Genomic DNA, 11,373 nt, shown 5'->3' with positions numbered 1-11,373 from the left:
AACACCCTGTTAAAGTTTAACACGGTGTATCCAAACAGACCGTTAGCCTAAAAGGACACCTCGAGGCTCGTGCAGTGAGAGAGGAGAGATGTGCGAGCTTAACTCTTCACCATGAGCTAGTTGTGATGTTTTTACACTATTCATCGATTAAAATATTAATTGCACTAGCTCAACATCGATCGCCACTTTAAATGATAATATAGACACCTAAACGCAGAGTTAATCTTACTTAAAACCCCAGTAAGCCAGTCTTAGAAAAAGAATTGTAAACTGTGAACTTTCTTCTTTGGTCCAAATCTCCTTCGGCCTACACAGACTGTCTCACTGCCACACGTACATGTGTAGTCCACTGTAAGCCTTCTATAGAGTATCGTCAATCAAAAGCATGTGACGATGATCCCCTTTGCACATGTGGCAAGTTAGAAAGCATGTGCCATCGATAACGAATCACTATAAATGGCTATCATGTTTTGGATTTCCTAACATCTGTAAAAGCGGCCAAACTGAGAATGTAGATTAACCCCCCGAAAAAATATGTCTCGCTGTCTCACGGCCAGTAGACCAACATTTAGTCCCAAAGCGGCAACAAAATCCTACACTGAGACCAAACCCATATACACAGCATAACATGAAAGGAGCACTGTACAAACTGATGAACCCCAGAGTCATCAGACAGACCTAACACCTCTGTTAACTCTATCATCTGCCATTCACAGATTGCCTACACCCTGGCAACAGAGGCAAATTAGTCAGGCAAGTTCGATGGCCAGAACACCTTACCAAATAACAATCGAGGATCATGAATCTAACCGCCCTTGCTGCTGCTTCTGCTGCTGAAGGTACTCCTGGATCCAAGAACGGAGGGCGCGATTAGGGATGAGATCTTGGTTTGGAAGGGCCATGTTTGTCATCGGAGACCTATTGTTCCCTTCATCAAGCCAATGCCTAATACCTTCTGCTTCATAGGTGAATCCATCAGCTGCCACTTGAGGATCGTTCATGATTTCCTGAAAATGCAAATTACCACTTCATAAATGCAGTTCAGAACACTAAATATTTCAGGATTCTCGAGAAAAAACATTTGACATTCCAGGGAAAAGGGGAAATGTAGTACTTGGAGTTACCTTGCATGCTGAAAACTGAACTAATCAGTGGCTACTATTAACAATCAAATATGGTTGTTTAGTATGCGTTCCAAGTTATCTGAAATGCCGACAAAATTATTTACCTTGAGAATTGGACAAAAGAAGTGAGCCGGGGCCGGGCCACAGCTTCCTTCTGATGCCACTTGGAAGCATGGCCATGAGGCTACAGGTGGCTTCATGATCATGGGCTCAATGACTTTCCACACCTTGGTTGAAAGATCAGGTCGCCTTTCCCTTGACATTTTCACACATCTGAGACCAAGGAGTGCTAACTGCTCGGCCTGCGTGTAGGGCCAGTCCCCAGCTGATTTTTCTATCAGCAGATGTAAGCTATCGCTCTTCAGTGCTGCTGCTACTTTCTTTGCTATAGATAGTGGAGGCATTCCAGTCAAGAGACGACGCAGGATAATGGCACCCAGTGAGTAGACATCAGAGAGTGGCGTGAGCTCCCACGTGGTGAGAAATTCCGGATCCATGTATGGCAGCCTTGCAGACATATTTGGTGGGCAGGTGCCAGGCTCAAGAAATAGGTCAGACATACCAAAGTGGCATAGCTTGCTTCTGTAGTTGGCATTGATGAGGATGTTGCAAGGCCGGAGATCACCATGGACCAAAGCACTAGGCTTATTTGAGTGAAGGAATTGCATCATGCAGCAAACCTCAGCGATGATTTGTGCACGATTGTACCACAACAGAGGTGGGGAGTTATCTGTGCGAAGGATGCAGTCTTCAAGGTTTCCATTTGGTAACCACTCGTACTACACTAAAGCAGAAGCTTCTGAGCATACTCCGACAATGGTGACTATGTTTGGATGTCTCCCTTCGCGAAGAAGAGAAACCTGCAATACTCAAGGATTAGTGAAAGAATCATCGAAAGATCATTATGACACTAGGAGAACCTACCTCCCGTTGAAATAAGCTTTGGGAACGTGATAGTTTGAGTGCCACAACGTTCTTATGTATAATGCATTTGTATACACACCCATATTCGGTGTCTCCAACCTTCCACACGTCACTGAAATGATCTGTTGCTTGCTGCAAGTGCTCAAGGGAGAAGTCAAGAACAATATGCCTGTTCTGATACCGTAATTCATCCACCTGTCGCACAGCAGTATCTCGTTCCAGTTTCAATTGATCCCATTCTGCATTACATAAATGGAGGTTATATATTGCTGCAGCTAGTTTCTCTTTCAAATATAAAGAGAAACAAAAGATGCTCTTGCAACATTGATTTACCCTCTTTTGCTTCTTTTTCACAACGATCCTGAAGCTTTAACATAACAATCTCGTCTTCCAGAGCTTGTATTTTCATTTGTGCATCCTACATGTAATTATGTGAATAAAATTTATGCTAAAGGATTAATAAGCACAATATGATTTATTTGAACCATTAAAGGAGATAATGTCAAAGAAACAAAAAAAACATATGGGCTCCCTCTGTAGTCTGTACTTCAAAAGTAGGAAAGATCCATCTAACGATAAAGGAGTAAGCATCCAAGGGGGACAGGACTTAAAACCAACAGGAAATACAATCTTGTCACACAAGGCTGAAAACTGTAAATTGATTTTGAAAAATATAGCATAAAGCCACAAACAAAGACCTGATCATGAACATGCTCGAAGAAGACTTCCTGCAAAGTGATAACCCAGTACATATGATTTAAATTACAGCAAAACCATATCAGCAAGGATTAAGAGTAGCTAATTTACGAAGGTACAAAACCAAACCTTAAATAAATCAATTTCCTCATGTGCACGAAAACTGGCTAGAGTTCTTAGTTATGGAAGAATATCAGAAGGCCTCGATGAACCAATAAATCTATTTGTCCCATCCAAAAGAACAAAATCTAGTGAATGTTCTTAACGCAAAGTAGGAAGAAGAATGGAGAAGAGGAAGGGAGGGGGTCGGGAAGGTATTGATAAATAACTGTTGACCGTAGTTGCGTTTGAACTGGATCATAGAGCTTTAGATACACGAACAGATCTTCTTTACTCATCAGGTCCCGTGAAGAAAGAGGATCAATAACCTAAGTGAGCGCATATTAAGGGAAATTCAGTAAATATGGTGATGCATTAGATGAAAAAGAATTCTTTTAAAGAATAATATTTTAACACCTAAGGTTTAAAATTTATGCTGGACAGAGCTAGGGATGTAGCAATAAAATTTCATTTTTGTGCTCACTTAGCTTAAAAGAACCAACACAGATTTACTATGTCTAAACCCTCAAGCATCTTTATGCTTGTACTAAACACTTCATGCCCATGTGTATAGCAGTGATTCGTAGTACCCTGCTTCAGGGGTGGGCTTTAGCAAAAAAATTATCCTAGGTGTTAAATAATGTATGTCCCTGTAAGAAAAAAATCTACTAGAAAACATTTTTTGAAGTTCGAGTTTCAACCTCCAACAACAGATGCAGCTCATTTTTCCGAAACTTCAGTCCACCTACCTACAAGAGTGAATTTTCATAATTTAACATTTCATGAAGAAAACTTCTTATATAAATAAATATGTATCAGCAAAAGGAAGCATCATTCATCACACAAAAAGGACATCCCTTTCCATCGAAATAAATCATGAGAGGGCTATATTACACAAATATGGCAACCAATTACCTACCAAGCTAACAAAACATAATCATGTCCATTCAAGAGTTGGTATGGCCTAGGGCCACGACCTAGGAGGAGTGGAGACACAAGGGCAGCTGCAGGTAGTGCAAGGACTAATAACACAAAATTCCTTAGATTTTGTATTGTTGTGATATTGCAACATAACACAAACCAAAGGGCATAGCTTCCCTAGTGGTAAAGGGCGAGATTTCCATTTCAGGTGGGTAAATTCGAGTCCCACCTCTATCAGTTGATGCTTGCTTTCCATGTAAAAAGATTGAATCATTAAAGGTTAAAAAATAGTTGAATGAGTCAATATTGTCCCCCTGAACTTTGATGGCTCGTTGAGTCAACCTCCTTGACTAAAAAAACCAGTTATCCTAGCCCTTTTAAACCTTTGGTGACAGCACAAGCACCTCCCTCCCCAAAAAAGGAGATCTTGGAGGTGGTTTTGTAGCTGTGGAAAATGAATTGAACAACAGCTGACAATACACCCAACTACCCAAGCCATGATATAAGGAAGGGGAAAACGTGGCAGCACTCCCCTGAACCTCTGGCAACCAGCACATGGTGGATCCACGCATGAAAACTGCGCCCCAAATGTGGCCAAAGGTGAAGCTTCATTATTATAGATAAACTCAACCCTTGTACAGCTAGAATGCTAGATATTGAAGATCCGTCCAAAATACGTTCTTCTTGGTTCCTTACCCTCCTATTCGAGCCAAATCCAGCATGCAACATGTAACAGTTGTGCTGACAGTTTTTTAACCTTTTTCAAAGGCTAAGATTGAAATTAAACCTAACTTTTGACCAGTTGCAAAATAATACTGGGGCCCACCAGTTAGTACGGTTAAAGTCAAGAACCACCAGTAAGTTGGCAGTGGAATTCCCTTCGGTCTATTAGTTTGTGCCAATCCAGGCAAAAGAAATCCTACAAATGAAGCACTGGTGCAGTGAACGGAGTCTGATTTCATAATTTATCCTGGATAAAACAAAGTTCTTCAAAGCAAAACTGTGTCAAGAAACAGTTTGCAACTCACAGATTGTTTCTCTTCCTTGGGAGATAAAGGCCTGTATGGACGGTATGTGTTGTTTTCTCGTCGAGCCCACAACCAGAGGCGTTGAGATTGAACTGAGGTGCCGAATTCTTCAGCTAGTTCTTCCTGTGGAGCAACTCAACCACTAAGTATGCAGTATGCTGAACAATGAGACACCAATAATGACCGGGTGATAATCAGAATCAGTCAGATTCATCTTCTACAGTTTATACAAGGGACAGATAATAAGAACACAATACAAAGTTATGAGTGCATTGTTTAGCCTTTGCTTGCGTCAAGTTCTCGGAGAATAAACAATAATGTCAACCATCAATATTTTTTAGTAAAAAGTATAATCTCCAGACAAAACTATGGACCTGAGTTCATGGAGATCGCACTATGGACATACAGTAAGAAGCATTATAAAAGGTCAAAAAAATTCCACTAAAGCCTGCACAACAAGCTCATGAGCATGAATGTCTTCTTTCAGCACAATAAGCTAAAATAGAACCATGAACAATTTGAAAAGATCAAATTTACATGATGACATTGAGCTCAGAAGGATAAGTTAGTAAGATGTAGAATCGTAGATGAGTAGGCCAGGTGTGACAAGTCTATTGCAGTCTGGAAAGAACTGGATACATTTTTCACATAACAAATATAATTAAACCATACAGTTCACCCATTACAGGAGATGTTTGGCATGGCAGAAGCATAAGCTTGAAACATACAGTTTAGCTGTTAAAAGGAACAGTGGGCGCGGATAAGGAAATAGCAAACCTGTGCCGTTAAAGAAACAGTTGACGCACCAACAAGAAAACACAAAAATTATGGATTGCATGCTTTCCAGGACTCTCGGCTCTTACTCCAACAATAAAGCTATAACAGGATACATCTAGCAGGGTATGCAGAATTCGTGGAATAGCCTAAAGAAATTTAATTGTCTTAGGTTTGTAGAACTGATTTTTTTTTTCTGTTGTCCGTGACAACAAGGACCCTAGATAAGCGAAATAGTGAAGCACTGCATGGTGAAAGAACAAAATACAAATAAACCAAAACCACATCAGTTCAGTAAAACTTGCAGTATGCCAAGTTTAGCTTGAATTTCATCTCAAACTAGCAGAGGGCTTCGTAAAGAAATTCCTAAAATTGAAAAACTAAAATTCTACCCCGTATGCAACCAAAATTGGGGGTTAATTGTAGTATTCCAAAAATTTGTAATATTTATATGAGTGAAATTTGCAAAATTTAAAACTTTTTTGTTTGCATTGTGTGCCCATTTGGAAATGTTAGCTAATTCTCTCCTCATCCCAAAAATTCCATTTCAAAATTTGTGTGGGTTGAGTTGGTTTTTTTGGATTTTATTTGGAGTTCATGTTTGAGTGTTTTTTTGAATTTTAAATCCAATCCAAAATTCAAACTAAATCTAAATCTAAACCTATATCAAATAATAATCAAACTAACCTAACACCCCTACCTATCAGGCCGGCCCGCTAACCTACCTAACCCGACCGGCCCGCCAACCTTTCTACCTAGCCCACCTTCACCCGGCCCAGCTAGCCAGCCGGCCTAACCGCACGCTCGTCTGCCTCACCTTCGCCCACGCAAGGCCCAGCTCGCGCCCGCGCTCCGCCCACGCACCCACCTCCCTCCTTCTCTAGCTGCTGCCCGACCCCGCCTATTAGCGTCGCCCGGCTCCTGGTCTTCTTCTTCCCTACATCCGTACCCCCTCCTCACGCGCGTCGTGCATGCACGCCGCACCTGCGCTGGAGCGCACTACCGTGCTTGTCCGCTTTGCCCATGACCATTGCCCGCGCCTCTCCTTTTGCGCTAACAGCCTCGGATGAGCTCCACGCTACCGCTCATCCCGGCCATCCGCTTCGCCACCGCCACACCCCAAGCCCTAGCACGCCGCCACACCTACCCCAAACCCTAGTCGCGCTCCTCCGCTACAAATAGGGGCACCCAGGTGCTCTCCAAGCCAAGCCATCCACCCAGATGCCGCTCATCCGTCATCGTTCACCGAGAGGAGAGAAGGAAGGGGGAAGGAGAGGAAGGAAAGAGGAGGAGAAGCTGGGGGAGGAGAAGGAGGAGGTGGAAAGGAAGAGAAGGGGAAAGAAGGAGGACCGCCCAAGGGAGCTGCGCCCACCGTCGTCCGAGGGAGACGCCGAGGAGACGCCGCCTGATGCCGCTCAACGCCGCTGCCTCCTCTCCCTCACTATGAGCATGCCTCCCCATCTCTCCCTTGTTCCCTAGCAGTAGCGCCATAGTTGTAGGCCGCGCCGCCGCCTCGCCGCCAGCCCGGGACACCAGGGCCCAGCGCACATGCTGCGCCAGCGCCATGTGGCTGCCACGTGGCGCTAACGTGTCCAAGCCCGGGCCCACCTATGGGACCCACTGACAAGCTAAGGAGCCCACTGACTCATGGGGCCCACCATTGATCGTTGACCGGGTCAACGCTGACGTCAGCATGATGTCAGCGGCACGCCCTTATGCTGCCACGTGGCCCAATCAGTTGCTGACACATGTCACCCTTTTAATAAATATTTTTGAAATTATTTAAATAATTAAACAAATCCTTTAATATTTAAAAATTCATAACTAATTTATTTTAACTGAAAAAAATATGAAACCGGTTGCATTAAATTCGTAAAATCAAGCCCGTGCTGTTTGTAGATATTTGGTGTTATTTGGATCTTTTAAATTTGGTTTTTTTTTAGTTCTTGCCTAGATGTAATGCCATTTAATTTACGTTTCATTGTATCTCGTTCTATTCAGACCTGAGCTACGACAAGGAGGACCTTCAAGACCCCTACTACGCCGACGAGGATCCAATCGACTACGGAAAAGGTGTCATATCACTCCCAATCATATAGATCCTATGCATGCTTAGTTGCTAGCGCTTTTATTTATGTTCCTTGATAATGATGAATTGCATAGCCAATGTTTTAAACCATACCTTGATAATTGTTTATCCTGTTATCCTTGTTTACCTACTTTTGTGGACTAGCTACAGACCCCTAACTAGTCCACCGCTCATATATCCATATACATGCTTTTGAGTTATGGATGGGCTTTTGCCATGGATTTGGTGATGGGATTCCTTGAACACTCTCGCGTTTGTTTTGGGTGAGTGTGATTCCTTTATGTGTATTGGCGGGAGCGAGCCATGGTTGATACTGAGGAGTACCTTGCAGGGAGAGAGCTTTCTAGACTCTCTATACCCCGTACCTGTGGCGGGTACCTTGTTTGTTATTGAGAAGCAGGTGGTGTACTTGTACATCGCAGGTGCTTCGGCACATACTTGTTGGTAGAGTGCTCGCTCTCAACCGCTTAAGGATCGAGTCAGTGTATCACCAGTCACAGTAGCTACTTTCATATTTACTGCTCACTTACGTTATGAGTGGGGTTCGGTCTGAGACTAGTAGTGGATAGTGCTCTGCCTGTAGGCGGATTAGAGGATCCTGTAAGAAGTTCAAGGCATTGGCTTGCTCTAACCAGACTGCACCCCGTGCGTGGGTAGGTTTCATAGCTTCGAGGTCCTCACTGGTGACGGCGTGCCTTGCAGCTGAGGACGGTTCCAGACTCGAGGAAACAGGAGAGAGCTATCCACTTACTAGGGCTCCAGCTATTATGTGGGGTTTGGACGGATTGCTACCGTTCAGGCTCCATCCGTGCGGGTACAGTTGTACAACCTCTGCAGAGTGTATAAAACTATAGATATAGTCCGCGTCCACTTGTTACGGACAGTGTTGTTGACTACCGGTACTTCTGACTAGACTTTTTCTTATTCTTCTACCTCCCCTTTTTGAGATAGGACAGTGTTTGCTGTTGAAATGTGAGGGGAGGGAGCTCTCACATCGTCTGGTGTGTTTGGGTGCTGGACCCTTGGGTGAAGGTTCCGATTTTGTGCCGACTTCCTTGTTTGAGGTGTTGACCTCGGAGATGATGTTTGTTTGCTGCTTCCTTGATTGCCACCGCTGCTGCTGCATAAACCCCTACAGTCATATATAGGTTTTACTCATGCATATATTATAATTCTCTTGTTCCCTTGGCTTGCTGTTTTGGGAGTTGACATGGCCTATCCGCTTCTCGGTAGATGGTGGTTTTTTAGGGTCGGAGCCCGACTACGACTTCGATAACGACAGTTGGGAAGACTAGGGACCGTTCTTCGCTCAAATCACCTCTGGAGATGGAGTTCGCCATAACTTATGTTTCCGCTACGTAGATGTTTTACCTTTCTTGATTCAGTTTAGATGGACTTGTAACGGCATGTGTCGTTGAGATGTACTCGTTACTTATGTTATCTATGATATTCTTTATATTTCTGTGTTGGTATGAATTTGTACTATCTAAGATAGAGATTCACATGTGATAGCCTTCTTGGGACTATCACCGAGGTGTGTAAGCTTGAATTTTCAAAAATGAAAATTTGGATCCGTTTCATTCATATACCTAACAGAAAAAGTCCATACCTAGAGTACATATGCGTAGCAAATAGCAATACTTGAAACGGTTTTCAGATCACAGTTGCATTTTCTTGTGAGCTTGTTACTATAGATAATCTTCTAAATAATTTTTTTGGTTTCAATTTACTCCCACAATTACATAAAAATTATACAACTTTTTGCTAGTCTAATCTATCACTTAACAAGATTTTTTTTTCTCAACGCACAAGTTAAGTTTTAAGTTAAATTTTATAGCATGATAGTGAGCACCATAAATTATGTAAACAATATACTATGGATTTCTATTATTATTTGAACAATTATATATCCAAAGGATTAATTTTTTATTAGGTGTTGTAGTCTATCGGAAATAATGATAAAAATGTCATAAAATATTTTTAAGCATAGGTTATTATGCCCTGCAAAAGTTTTAACTTAAAAATCCAATTGTGCATGGAGAAAAAAAGGAGAAATCTTTTTAAGAGGTAAATTGGATCAATGGACATACTTGTAGGAGTAAATTCAAATAAAAAATTTAGAGTTCTATCTGGATATTGCTTATACATTAGGCGAGTAATTTATATTTTTTTCTTAATATTTTACTGATAGGTAGTCCTCTCTCAAGTAGTACTCCTCCTATTCGTAGGATGCAATTTGACCAACCTGCAGAGATTGTACTTTGATCATTAATATTTTATTTTTATATATATTGCTCATAGCCATATAATTGATATTGTATTAGATCACTTGAAAAATATGAAGTCGTAAATCCTTAGACTAGTTGTTGGTCCAAAATTAAAACGTTTAAACCTAAGAAATGATCTGACTAACTAGGAAGCACCCCCTTCTTTTCTTTCACCTAAGGCGTATTAGGACTTGGTAAAGACTTTATTTATCTTATAATATCCAGTGTTACACACACGTCACCACCACCATATTAGAAAACATGTAAAATACAAATCTATGAGTAATTGTTAGATACTAAACAAACATTTTTAGTCAAAACTTATTAAGTTTGATTTTTTTTTTCCAAATCCTAATACGTCGAGCACAAGGGAGTATGAGACTCCACAAGGAAGGATGAATGGACCTTTTTCCCTTCTTATGAAGAAATGAGGCAAGCTAGTTTTCGTGTTTAGAGCAACAGGTTGGGTTTTATTGACGGAAGTACAAGTTAGACCAACTCAAAAGAGTGCCCCAAAAAATTCTTCCCCAAAACTATGTATTGGGGGTTCTCCTAAAAGAAATTTCCCCCAAAAACATATCAATCCACAGCAGATCGCTAATAAATTGCCCCTAATATTTCAAAACAGGCCACGTCATCATATTGGGCCCATCAGAAGGGACGCGCGGGCGTGCGGGAATCAGGATTGGGGGAGGAACGCCAACGCTAAAATATACGCGGTGGCAGGCTCTTTTTTAGTGTCGCTAAAAAATTGAGGAAGGTTTGGGTGGACTGTTGGAGTTCGTTTTCTCTCTTTTCCTCCCTAAAAAGGATATTGGGGGTAAGATTAGCAGCCTTTTGGAGTTGCTCTTACTGCATCCATCGTGTTACACCAAAATCCCTACATACAGAAATTAAAATTACCTTTTAGTCCCCCGAGGCCTGCTATGCTGGTCTTCGTCATTTTGGTGGAATCCGTCGCTTGAAGCTTGAAGTTGGGATTAAGCAGAGTTAAAGTTTGAAGCTCCTTACACTATAGCACGGTGAGGACTACATGTTGTGTAGTACTACATGTTTTTAGCTGCATGCAACATGGGAGTATAATACCTGCAACATTACAAAATAACATTGCAACATTATAAAATTTGTAATATCTGTCAACACATAAATATATATTCTCTTTTTTTGAGATGGAAAACAAAAGGTTGTAGTAGTTAGCATAGACTTCGAATAATAGATGAGGGAGTTGGACTTTTTCCTTATACCATATCCTATTGGACCAATTAGAACTAGAACCCACTCTCGTCAGCCATTCTCGGCCCAACTCGAACACGCACACCACCGTGCTCAGCGCGGCCCATACAGCCATACCATACCCCAACCCTAAACCCACCTGCTCACCCATCTCAACCGTCCGTTTCCCATCTGACGCTCCAATCCCGAACCCATCTTGTATATATTTGCGCTCCGCC

At 42.0% G+C, this 11,373-nt stretch overlaps 1 pseudogene; it reads right to left on the bottom strand.

Annotated features, from left to right (window-relative positions):
- Nucleotides 1–797: 797 nt before the first annotated feature.
- LOC117835660 (U-box domain-containing protein 57-like) lies at nt 798–7,132 on the bottom strand (annotated as a pseudogene).
- Nucleotides 7,133–11,373: the final 4,241 nt, after the last annotated feature.

This window comes from Setaria viridis, chromosome 9 (genome assembly GCF_005286985.2).
Source record: "Setaria viridis chromosome 9, Setaria_viridis_v4.0, whole genome shotgun sequence".
In the NCBI taxonomy this organism is placed as follows: Eukaryota; Viridiplantae; Streptophyta; class Magnoliopsida; order Poales; family Poaceae; genus Setaria; species Setaria viridis.
This window is presented reverse-complemented; position numbering and strand designations above follow the sequence as displayed.